The sequence below is a fragment of the Bubalus bubalis genome, chromosome 1 (assembly GCF_019923935.1).
Source record: "Bubalus bubalis isolate 160015118507 breed Murrah chromosome 1, NDDB_SH_1, whole genome shotgun sequence".
Classification (NCBI taxonomy): domain Eukaryota; kingdom Metazoa; phylum Chordata; class Mammalia; order Artiodactyla; family Bovidae; genus Bubalus; species Bubalus bubalis.
In genome coordinates this window covers 44,944,410-44,954,726 of record NC_059157.1, presented here as the reverse complement: position 1 = coordinate 44,954,726, position 10,317 = coordinate 44,944,410, and the positions used below count along the sequence as shown (strand labels likewise).

The window sequence follows — 10,317 nt, the reverse complement described above, 5'->3', positions numbered from 1 at the left end:
AGCGCCACATCCCCGGGACGTTTCTCATAAATCATGACCCCCGCAGACACGACCGCCAGAAACATTATGATTCCACACGGTCACACAGCTCGGGCCTGAGGATCCCAGGGTGAGCAGACGCCACGACTTGTCTGACCGCCGGTATCACTGGCACACATCCCTTCAAGGAGCGGAACCTCAGAAAACTAGAGAAGATGGCCAGGCAAGCTGCCTCAGCAGAGCCCACACAGCATGCTCCCATCTCTCTGAGAGAACGGGCTCCACAGATGTCACCAGACTCGTCTGAGGGAATCAGAAGGAAATTTCAGCATTCAACAGGCAGGTGGAGGCGGGGATGAACTGGGAGACTGGGGTTGACATATATACAGTACTGATACTACACATAAAGCCCATGAGTAAGGACCTAGTGTACAGCACAGGGAAGTCTACTCAGTGCTCTGTGGTGAAGTAAATGGGCAGGAAATCTAAAAGAGAGGCAGATAGATAGATAGATAGATCGATGATTGATTCACTTTGCTGTACAGCAGAAATTGGCATAGCAGTGTAAAGCCACTATACGCCAAGAAATGAATGAATGGATGAATGACTTTTTACAAAAGGAGCACACTGGGCCCCCTAGAACTTGTGGAAAGGAGGAGTCCACACCCAGGGTGCAGCACAGTGCCAGGGCTGCCCTCGTGTTGGTCCACTGCCAACGGACTGCCTGGACCAGGCCTCTTCTACCCCAGAGAGCTCGACGCAGAGGTGGGGAGGCAGCCAGTTGTGGTCTCTGCAGTGCTCTGCTCTTACTCACGCAGCCATCCCAAGGCTGAGATCACCGGGAGAAGAAGGGACCCACAGTCCACCTCAGGCAGACACGACCGCCGTCACTCACTTCGCGGATGTCCCACTGCAGTTTCGTGTTCCTGTCCTTAGACTTGAGGAGGTCCTTCCTGGCCGTGTCCAGGTCTTCCTCCAGATCTGTAACGTGGAAAGAGAGGGCTGCCAGGCGCTCCTTCAACTGGCTCTCCTCCTGTGACTGCTTTTCTATGACTTCCTGAGTGCAATCACCTTAGTCAGGTCTTCCTCATGGCTTAGAGAGCCGTAGGAGAGTCCCTAAGGGGGAAAGGAAGCCTTAGCCCTGTTTTGAGAGGGAAGGAACACAGCACTTCCAGGCACTCGGTGAGGTCAAAACAAGGCACTAAGTGTACAAATCCAGGATGGATGGGTGGCTGGTACCTTCTCGTCCAGGGCCTTGTGGTGCTCAAACAGCAGTTTCAGTGCCCTGAGCACCTCCACCTCGCTGGTCACGTTAGCTGGGGACTGTGCCTGCCGCTTGCCCACTGTAATCCGGAAGGATGGAATGTACCGGGCAACCAGTAACCCCAGGTGCTCCAACAGCAGCTGCAGGGCAGGGCCAAAGGGGCACTTTCAACCTCATGCTTGACTTCAGGCCCGACAGCTCCTTTCAGCCTCACGCTACAGCTGGAAACATGCTAAGGCACGTTGGAATCCTGCCAGTTCAGTCTAAAGTTAAGAGTGGACTTCCCCAGGGGCCCAGTAGTTACGACTCCACCCTTCTGCAGGGGTCATGGGTTTTAATCCCTGATTGGGGAACTAAGATCCCACACAAAGTGTAGCATGGACAAAAATGTAAGCTGAGAACTCCCCTCTCAAAGGCACTAAAATTACATTAGCTCTCATCATAAATTTGAAGTAAGGTATGAGAACCACAAACTGATCCACCCTGGTCTTCTCAGTGGGAAGATGTGAAAAATGACTTGAAAATCAGACAAGAGTTTAAAGACAGCAACACGGAGGCTAGCGGTGACCCACGTGGGGCAAATGTCAACACGTGAGAATCCCCCTGCTGACCCTGGTGTTGCTTCTTTCTGCTTTCAGTTCAGCAATTTCTCCTTCTCTTTTAAGAAGCTGCTCCCTGCATGTTTTGAGTTCTACACTAGGAGTTGGAAACTCCTAGAAAACACTTAAATGAGAAACTAAATGCAAACATAAATTAAAAAGAGAGCAAGACTGTGAAGACTGACCCTGTCAAGTCTCTCCAGGCTTCACACAGAGGATCTCCTTGCCCCTCCAGAGAAGAGGGGGTCCACTGACCCCAAGACCACACAGACCACCACAACTCAGACTGGCCTTTGGCCTCCACCTCGACCTGGCAGGCACGCAGCAGGGGAGAACCCGGAATCCAAGCCTGCCTTCTCAAGACCCAGGGACGCCTGAGAAGCTTTCCAAAACATAAACCTAGCAACAAAGTGGATAAAGAGATTCTTAAATGACACACAGACCAATGACCTAGAGCCACTGGGGAGAGTGAAGAATAAAGGGAAGGTCTACAAGGCCACCAAGCTTTGGAGTGTTCCTCTGGGACAAAGGCAGATGGCACCCCAAGGCCATCTGTTAGCCTGACTCCACTGAAGCCACCCAGTCATTCAGTCAACTGGGTAAAATGTAAAATTTATGTTATATGTATTTTACCACAATTTACATGCTGTTAGTGACCCTGCTCTGGGAGGGTTTGCGAGCGCGCCTGACACCGCAGGCCGCCCACCAACGGACGGCCCCACAGCTGCTCACGGGGCTCCGGGCAACGCTCCCAACAGCCGCGCCAGCACAACCCCGCCTGACTCTCCATCCCCAGCCACTGCCCCCTGGCAGCGCGGGGCAACACTTCCCCACCAGAAGGACAGGGTGGCTGGCTGGCTGGCTGGCTGGCAGTGGGGACGATTCCCCCAGCAGCGCCACATCCCCGGGACGTTTCTCATAAATCATGACCCCCGCAGACACGACCGCCAGAAACATTATGATTCCACACGGTCACACAGCTCGGGCCTGAGGATCCCAGGGTGAGCAGACGCCACGACTTGTCTGACCGCCGGTATCACTGGCACACATCCCTTCAAGGAGCGGAACCTCAGAAAACTAGAGAAGATGGCCAGGCAAGCTGCCTCAGCAGAGCCCACACAGCATGCTCCCATCTCTCTGAGAGAACGGGCTCCACAGATGTCACCAGACTCGTCTGAGGGAATCAGAAGGAAATTTCAGCATTCAACAGGCAGGTGGAGGCGGGGATGAACTGGGAGACTGGGGTTGACATATATACAGTACTGATACTACACATAAAGCCCATGAGTAAGGACCTAGTGTACAGCACAGGGAAGTCTACTCAGTGCTCTGTGGTGAAGTAAATGGGCAGGAAATCTAAAAGAGAGGCAGATAGATAGATAGATAGATCGATGATTGATTCACTTTGCTGTACAGCAGAAATTGGCATAGCAGTGTAAAGCCACTATACGCCAAGAAATGAATGAATGGATGAATGACTTTTTACAAAAGGAGCACACTGGGCCCCCTAGAACTTGTGGAAAGGAGGAGTCCACACCCAGGGTGCAGCACAGTGCCAGGGCTGCCCTCGTGTTGGTCCACTGCCAACGGACTGCCTGGACCAGGCCTCTTCTACCCCAGAGAGCTCGACGCAGAGGTGGGGAGGCAGCCAGTTGTGGTCTCTGCAGTGCTCTGCTCTTACTCACGCAGCCATCCCAAGGCTGAGATCACCGGGAGAAGAAGGGACCCACAGTCCACCTCAGGCAGACACGACCGCCGTCACTCACTTCGCGGATGTCCCACTGCAGTTTCGTGTTCCTGTCCTTAGACTTGAGGAGGTCCTTCCTGGCCGTGTCCAGGTCTTCCTCCAGATCTGTAACGTGGAAAGAGAGGGCTGCCAGGCGCTCCTTCAACTGGCTCTCCTCCTGTGACTGCTTTTCTATGACTTCCTGAGTGCAATCACCTTAGTCAGGTCTTCCTCATGGCTTAGAGAGCCGTAGGAGAGTCCCTAAGGGGGAAAGGAAGCCTTAGCCCTGTTTTGAGAGGGAAGGAACACAGCACTTCCAGGCACTCGGTGAGGTCAAAACAAGGCACTAAGTGTACAAATCCAGGATGGATGGGTGGCTGGTACCTTCTCGTCCAGGGCCTTGTGGTGCTCAAACAGCAGTTTCAGTGCCCTGAGCACCTCCACCTCGCTGGTCACGTTAGCTGGGGACTGTGCCTGCCGCTTGCCCACTGTAATCCGGAAGGATGGAATGTACCGGGCAACCAGTAACCCCAGGTGCTCCAACAGCAGCTGCAGGGCAGGGCCAAAGGGGCACTTTCAACCTCATGCTTGACTTCAGGCCCGACAGCTCCTTTCAGCCTCACGCTACAGCTGGAAACATGCTAAGGCACGTTGGAATCCTGCCAGTTCAGTCTAAAGTTAAGAGTGGACTTCCCCAGGGGCCCAGTAGTTACGACTCCACCCTTCTGCAGGGGTCATGGGTTTTAATCCCTGATTGGGGAACTAAGATCCCACACAAAGTGTAGCATGGACAAAAATGTAAGCTGAGAACTCCCCTCTCAAAGGCACTAAAATTACATTAGCTCTCATCATAAATGTGAAGTAAGGTATGAGAACCACAAACTGATCCACCCTGGTCTTCTCAGTGGGAAGATGTGAAAAATGACTTGAAAATCAGACAAGAGTTTAAAGACAGCAACACGGAGGCTAGCGGTGACCCACGTGGGGCAAATGTCAACACGTGAGAATCCCCCTGCTGACCCTGGTGTTGCTTCTTTCTGCTTTCAGTTCAGCAATTTCTCCTTCTCTTTTAAGAAGCTGCTCCCTGCATGTTTTGAGTTCTACACTAGGAGTTGGAAACTCCTAGAAAACACTTAAATGAGAAACTAAATGCAAACATAAATTAAAAAGAGAGCAAGACTGTGAAGACTGACCCTGTCAAGTCTCTCCAGGCTTCACACAGAGGATCTCCTTGCCCCTCCAGAGAAGAGGGGGTCCACTGACCCCAAGACCACACAGACCACCACAACTCAGACTGGCCTTTGGCCTCCACCTCGACCTGGCAGGCACGCAGCAGGGGAGAACCCGGAATCCAAGCCTGCCTTCTCAAGACCCAGGGACGCCTGAGAAGCTTTCCAAAACATAAACCTAGCAACAAAGTGGATAAAGAGATTCTTAAATGACACACAGACCAATGACCTAGAGCCACTGGGGAGAGTGAAGAATAAAGGGAAGGTCTACAAGGCCACCAAGCTTTGGAGTGTTCCTCTGGGACAAAGGCAGATGGCACCCCAAGGCCATCTGTTAGCCTGACTCCACTGAAGCCACCCAGTCATTCAGTCAACTGGGTAAAATGTAAAATTTATGTTATATGTATTTTACCACAATTTACATGCTGTTAGTGACCCTGCTCTGGGAGGGTTTGCGAGCGCGCCTGACACCGCAGGCCGCCCACCAACGGACGGCCCCACAGCTGCTCACGGGGCTCCGGGCAACGCTCCCAACAGCCGCGCCAGCACAACCCCGCCTGACTCTCCATCCCCAGCCACTGCCCACTGGCAGCGCGGGGCAACACTTCCCCACCAGAAGGACAGGGTGGCTGGCTGGCTGGCTGGCTGGCAGTGGGGACGATTCCCCCAGCAGCGCCACATCCCCGGGATGTTTCTCATAAATCATGACCCCCGCAGACACGACCGCCAGAAACATTATGATTCCACACGGTCACACAGCTCGGGCCTGAGGATCCCAGGGTGAGCAGACGCCACGACTTGTCTGACCGCCGGTATCACTGGCACACATCCCTTCAAGGAGCGGAACCTCAGAAAACTAGAGAAGATGGCCAGGCAAGCTGCCTCAGCAGAGCCCACACAGCATGCTCCCATCTCTCTGAGAGAACGGGCTCCACAGATGTCACCAGACTCGTCTGAGGGAATCAGAAGGAAATTTCAGCATTCAACAGGCAGGTGGAGGCGGGGATGAACTGGGAGACTGGGGTTGACATATATACAGTACTGATACTACACATAAAGTCCATGAGTAAGGACCTAGTGTACAGCACAGGGAAGTCTACTCAGTGCTCTGTGGTGAAGTAAATGGGCAGGAAATCTAAAAGAGAGGCAGATAGATAGATAGATAGATAGATGATTGATTCACTTTGCTGTACAGCAGAAATTGGCATAGCAGTGTAAAGCCACTATACGCCAAGAAATGAATGAATGGATGAATGACTTTTTACAAAAGGAGCACACTGGGCCCCCTAGAACTTGTGGAAAGGAGGAGTCCACACCCAGGGTGCAGCACAGTGCCAGGGCTGCCCTCGTGTTGGTCCACTGCCAACGGACTGCCTGGACCAGGCCTCTTCTACCCCAGAGAGCTCGACGCAGAGGTGGGGAGGCAGCCAGTTGTGGTCTCTGCAGTGCTCTGCTCTTACTCACGCAGCCATCCCAAGGCTGAGATCACCGGGAGAAGAAGGGACCCACAGTCCACCTCAGGCAGACACGACCGCCGTCACTCACTTCGCGGATGTCCCACTGCAGTTTCGTGTTCCTGTCCTTAGACTTGAGGAGGTCCTTCCTGGCCGTGTCCAGGTCTTCCTCCAGATCTGTAACGTGGAAAGAGAGGGCTGCCAGGCGCTCCTTCAACTGGCTCTCCTCCTGTGACTGCTTTTCTATGACTTCCTGAGTGCAATCACCTTAGTCAGGTCTTCCTCATGGCTTAGAGAGCCGTAGGAGAGTCCCTAAGGGGGAAAGGAAGCCTTAGCCCTGTTTTGAGAGGGAAGGAACACAGCACTTCCAGGCACTCGGTGAGGTCAAAACAAGGCACTAAGTGTACAAATCCAGGATGGATGGGTGGCTGGTACCTTCTCGTCCAGGGCCTTGTGGTGCTCAAACAGCAGTTTCAGTGCCCTGAGCACCTCCACCTCGCTGGTCATGTTAGCTGGGGACTGTGCCTGCCGCTTGCCCACTGTAATCCGGAAGGATGGAATGTACCGGGCAACCAGTAACCCCAGGTGCTCCAACAGCAGCTGCAGGGCAGGGCCAAAGGGGCACTTTCAACCTCATGCTTGACTTCAGGCCCGACAGCTCCTTTCAGCCTCACGCTACAGCTGGAAACATGCTAAGGCACGTTGGAATCCTGCCAGTTCAGTCTAAAGTTAAGAGTGGACTTCCCCAGGGGCCCAGTAGTTACGACTCCACCCTTCTGCAGGGGTCATGGGTTTTAATCCCTGATTGGGGAACTAAGATCCCACACAAAGTGTAGCATGGACAAAAATGTAAGTTGAGAACTCCCCTCTCAAAGGTACTAAAATTACATTAGCTCTCATCATAAATTTGAAGTAAGGTATGAGAACCACAAACTGATCCACCCTGGTCTTCTCAGTGGGAAGATGTGAAAAATGACTTGAAAATCAGACAAGAGTTTAAAGACAGCAACACGGAGGCTAGCGGTGACCCACGTGGGGCAAATGTCAACACGTGAGAATCCCCCTGCTGACCCTGGTGTTGCTTCTTTCTGCTTTCAGTTCAGCAATTTCTCCTTCTCTTTTAAGAAGCTGCTCCCTGCATGTTTTGAGTTCTACACTAGGAGTTGGAAACTCCTAGAAAACACTTAAATGAGAAACTAAATGCAAACATAAATTAAAAAGAGAGCAAGACTGTGAAGACTGACCCTGTCAAGTCTCTCCAGGCTTCACACAAAGGATCTCCTTGCCCCTCCAGAGAAGAGGGGGTCCACTGACCCCAAGACCACACAGACCACCACAACTCAGACTGGCCTTTGGCCTCCACCTCGACCTGGCAGGCACGCAGCAGGGGAGAACCCGGAATCCAAGCCTGCCTTCTCAAGACCCAGGGACGCCTGAGAAGCTTTCCAAAACATAAACCTAGCAACAAAGTGGATAAAGAGATTCTTAAATGACACACAGACCAATGACCTAGAGCCACTGGGGAGAGTGAAGAATAAAGGGAAGGTCTACAAGGCCACCAAGCTTTGGAGTGTTCCTCTGGGACAAAGGCAGATGGCACCCCAAGGCCATCTGTTAGCCTGACTCCACTGAAGCCACCCAGTCATTCAGTCAACTGGGTAAAATGTAAAATTTATGTTATATGTATTTTACCACAATTTACATGCACGCAGGGCCGTCCACGTGGTGAACTTGCTCAAGCTGAACCACACGGAGTCTTTCGTTCTTCTGTTTTTCTTTGCAGAAACAGAAAGATCCTGGGCTACGTATCCCCTACTACATACTGGGTGTCCAGCACCCAGAACAGTGCCCAGCACTTGTAAGAGGCATGTAGTAGACATGTGAAGCTATGAGGGTGTATGTCATACACGTAAGCAGTAGGTACCCGTCATTAAAACACTGGACACATTGCTCTGTGGTTTGTAAGATGGGAGACATTAACGGGCTTAGCCTTTCTGCTTCAAGGACTGACTCTCTAGCTCGATCCTCATGCCCCAGAGACTCCTCCAGCCAGTGTATTCTTTCCTTGGAAGAAGGGAGACGTTAAGGGGCTTAGCCTTTCTGCTTCAAGGACTGACTTGATAGCTCAGTCCACATGCCCCCGTGACTCCTCCAGCCAGTGTTTCCCTTCTTGTGGGGCCCCCGCCCATCCTCTACGTGGCACCTGCACAACCTCTTACAAGGTAAACTGCTGGGGTCGATCCTGCCCACTAAGGCCAAAATGCCCTGGCCAGCAGGGCCCACAACTATGCTAACAAAATGAAACACAACCCCAATGCTTCACTGGGTGAGGGCCAATCCGATGGGCGTAGTCCCTGGCTGCTCTCACCTTGTTGAAGTCCTTTAATGGACTGGAACCTGGTGGTCTAGAGTCGACGATAAGAAGGTAAAGGAGAGAAAAAGGCTGATATTCCTTGATTTATGCAGAAAGCCAATAAAGCCCCTGAGACGGGACTTGCTCTGTTCACGGAGGCCTCAGGTGCCCTCTCGATGGAGTGAAGATGGAGAGCGCCTTCTCGAGAGGGTCTTAGAAGCCCGGGTAGGAAAGTGAACTCAGAGAGCCTCTGCACTCCAAGGGATCAGCCTGAAAGAGAGAGAGAGAGAGAGAGAGAGAGAGAGAGAGAGAGAAATACACGGGGACCAGAGCTCTGATGGAGCAAAGGTGTTTTAATCAAACATGGTGTGGGCATATAGACTGTCTTACAAGGTAGTTGTTCTCAGCAAAGATAAAGATTAAAATTCCAGACTTACAAAACATAGGTGATCCATATTAAAGGGAGAGAGAGTTGTATACAATCACTTTTACCATATGGTTCACAGGAAGGAAGAGGGTACTTATCACTGTATAGAAAAACTAATGAAGGAAATGCCTGGATTCTTCAGCCCGCGGGAGAGGCTTGCCTCTCCTCTTCAGGAATTAATAAGGAGCAGAGAATTCCTGACAGATCCAAAACAGCACACAGGAAGCCTCTTGTTAAATGCTTCCTGACAATTCCCTCTATTTTATTAAATTTGTAAAAAAAAGGTCTTGACCAAATGAGTTTGGTTAGTATTAACCAACCTTATAGAAAGGCGATGGTAAACAACAAATATAATTATCAAGACAATCACCAAAGCTACAGTTCCAGACCCGATACTGTGGGTAATACTTTGAAACCATCCTCGTGGGTCTAGCCCAGGTAATTTGTTCAGCTAAGGTTTCCAAATTAGGGGAAGAGGGCAGATTTTTAGAAAAGGTTTTAAAGATTTTCTTTTATAGTAATTGTACATTCAGAGAGGCATTATCACGTATATTTTGTAAATGAAATTTGATTTGTTCCCAGTTGTAGGCACTATGATTGACGTGAACAGGAATAACACAAAAAGCTTAAAGAAATAGAGGAGTTAATACAAGTATATAGTTTGCAATTAATACAAGTTACAGAACGTAAAAGTCTTATTAAATTGTAAATTTTCTATGGCTATAACAAAAGGAAGTGGGACACAGGCCTGTATAAAATATGACTGACTGTAGCAAAAGAAATAGTTACTATGACGACTGGTCCCTATGAAATGTCCGGTCCAAGTTCCAAGTTCTTCGGTGCTCTGATGCTCGCAGCAAGTTTCCAAATGGCCCATTGTTCAGACCCACTCTGTTTATCGAGGACGATCTTAGGAGGAGGTGGGGCTAATCCACGGTCAAGCCACTCAAGAAGTCGTTTGTCATAGTAATGTTCCATCATAGTGTCAGTGACCTTCCATATCACACACAGTGTTGTTAATATCATCTGAGCAGTCAGATAACCACATACCATGGGGTCCCCCAATCAACAATTGTATGATTAGCCACAAACATTGATTTTCTTGATTTGGTTTGACATTTGTCCCAAGGAATGGGAGTATAAGTAAAGTTTTTATACGTAAACCCTTTGCATAAAGTTCTTTGTTCTTTCCCTAACTCTTTCCCTAAAGTTTCAGTAGTATAAACATGGTTTACAGACGAAGAAAGGGCAGTAAATAATCCAAGCAGTGTCTGAAAGTCTTCTTT

General features: G+C 50.5%; 1 protein-coding gene and 1 long non-coding RNA gene across 5 annotated transcripts in view; one reads left to right on the top strand and one right to left on the bottom strand.

Moving 5' to 3' along the window:
• LOC123464551 overlaps nt 1-8,587 on the bottom strand; it is a 21,390-nt gene extending 12,803 nt beyond the window's left edge. For 3 of the 4 annotated variants that reach the window (XR_006640799.1, XR_006640801.1, XR_006640800.1), the window contains exon 1: nt 875-8,587. This is a non-coding gene — a long non-coding RNA (uncharacterized LOC123464551). The remainder of the gene's footprint in view (nt 1-874) is intronic. The other variant, XR_006640802.1, reaches the window with a different exon arrangement.
• The window catches only part of LOC123465559 (liprin-alpha-1-like), a gene marked incomplete in the record, with an annotated part of 992,590 nt that overhangs the window by 873,312 nt on the left and 108,961 nt on the right, over nt 1-10,317 (top strand).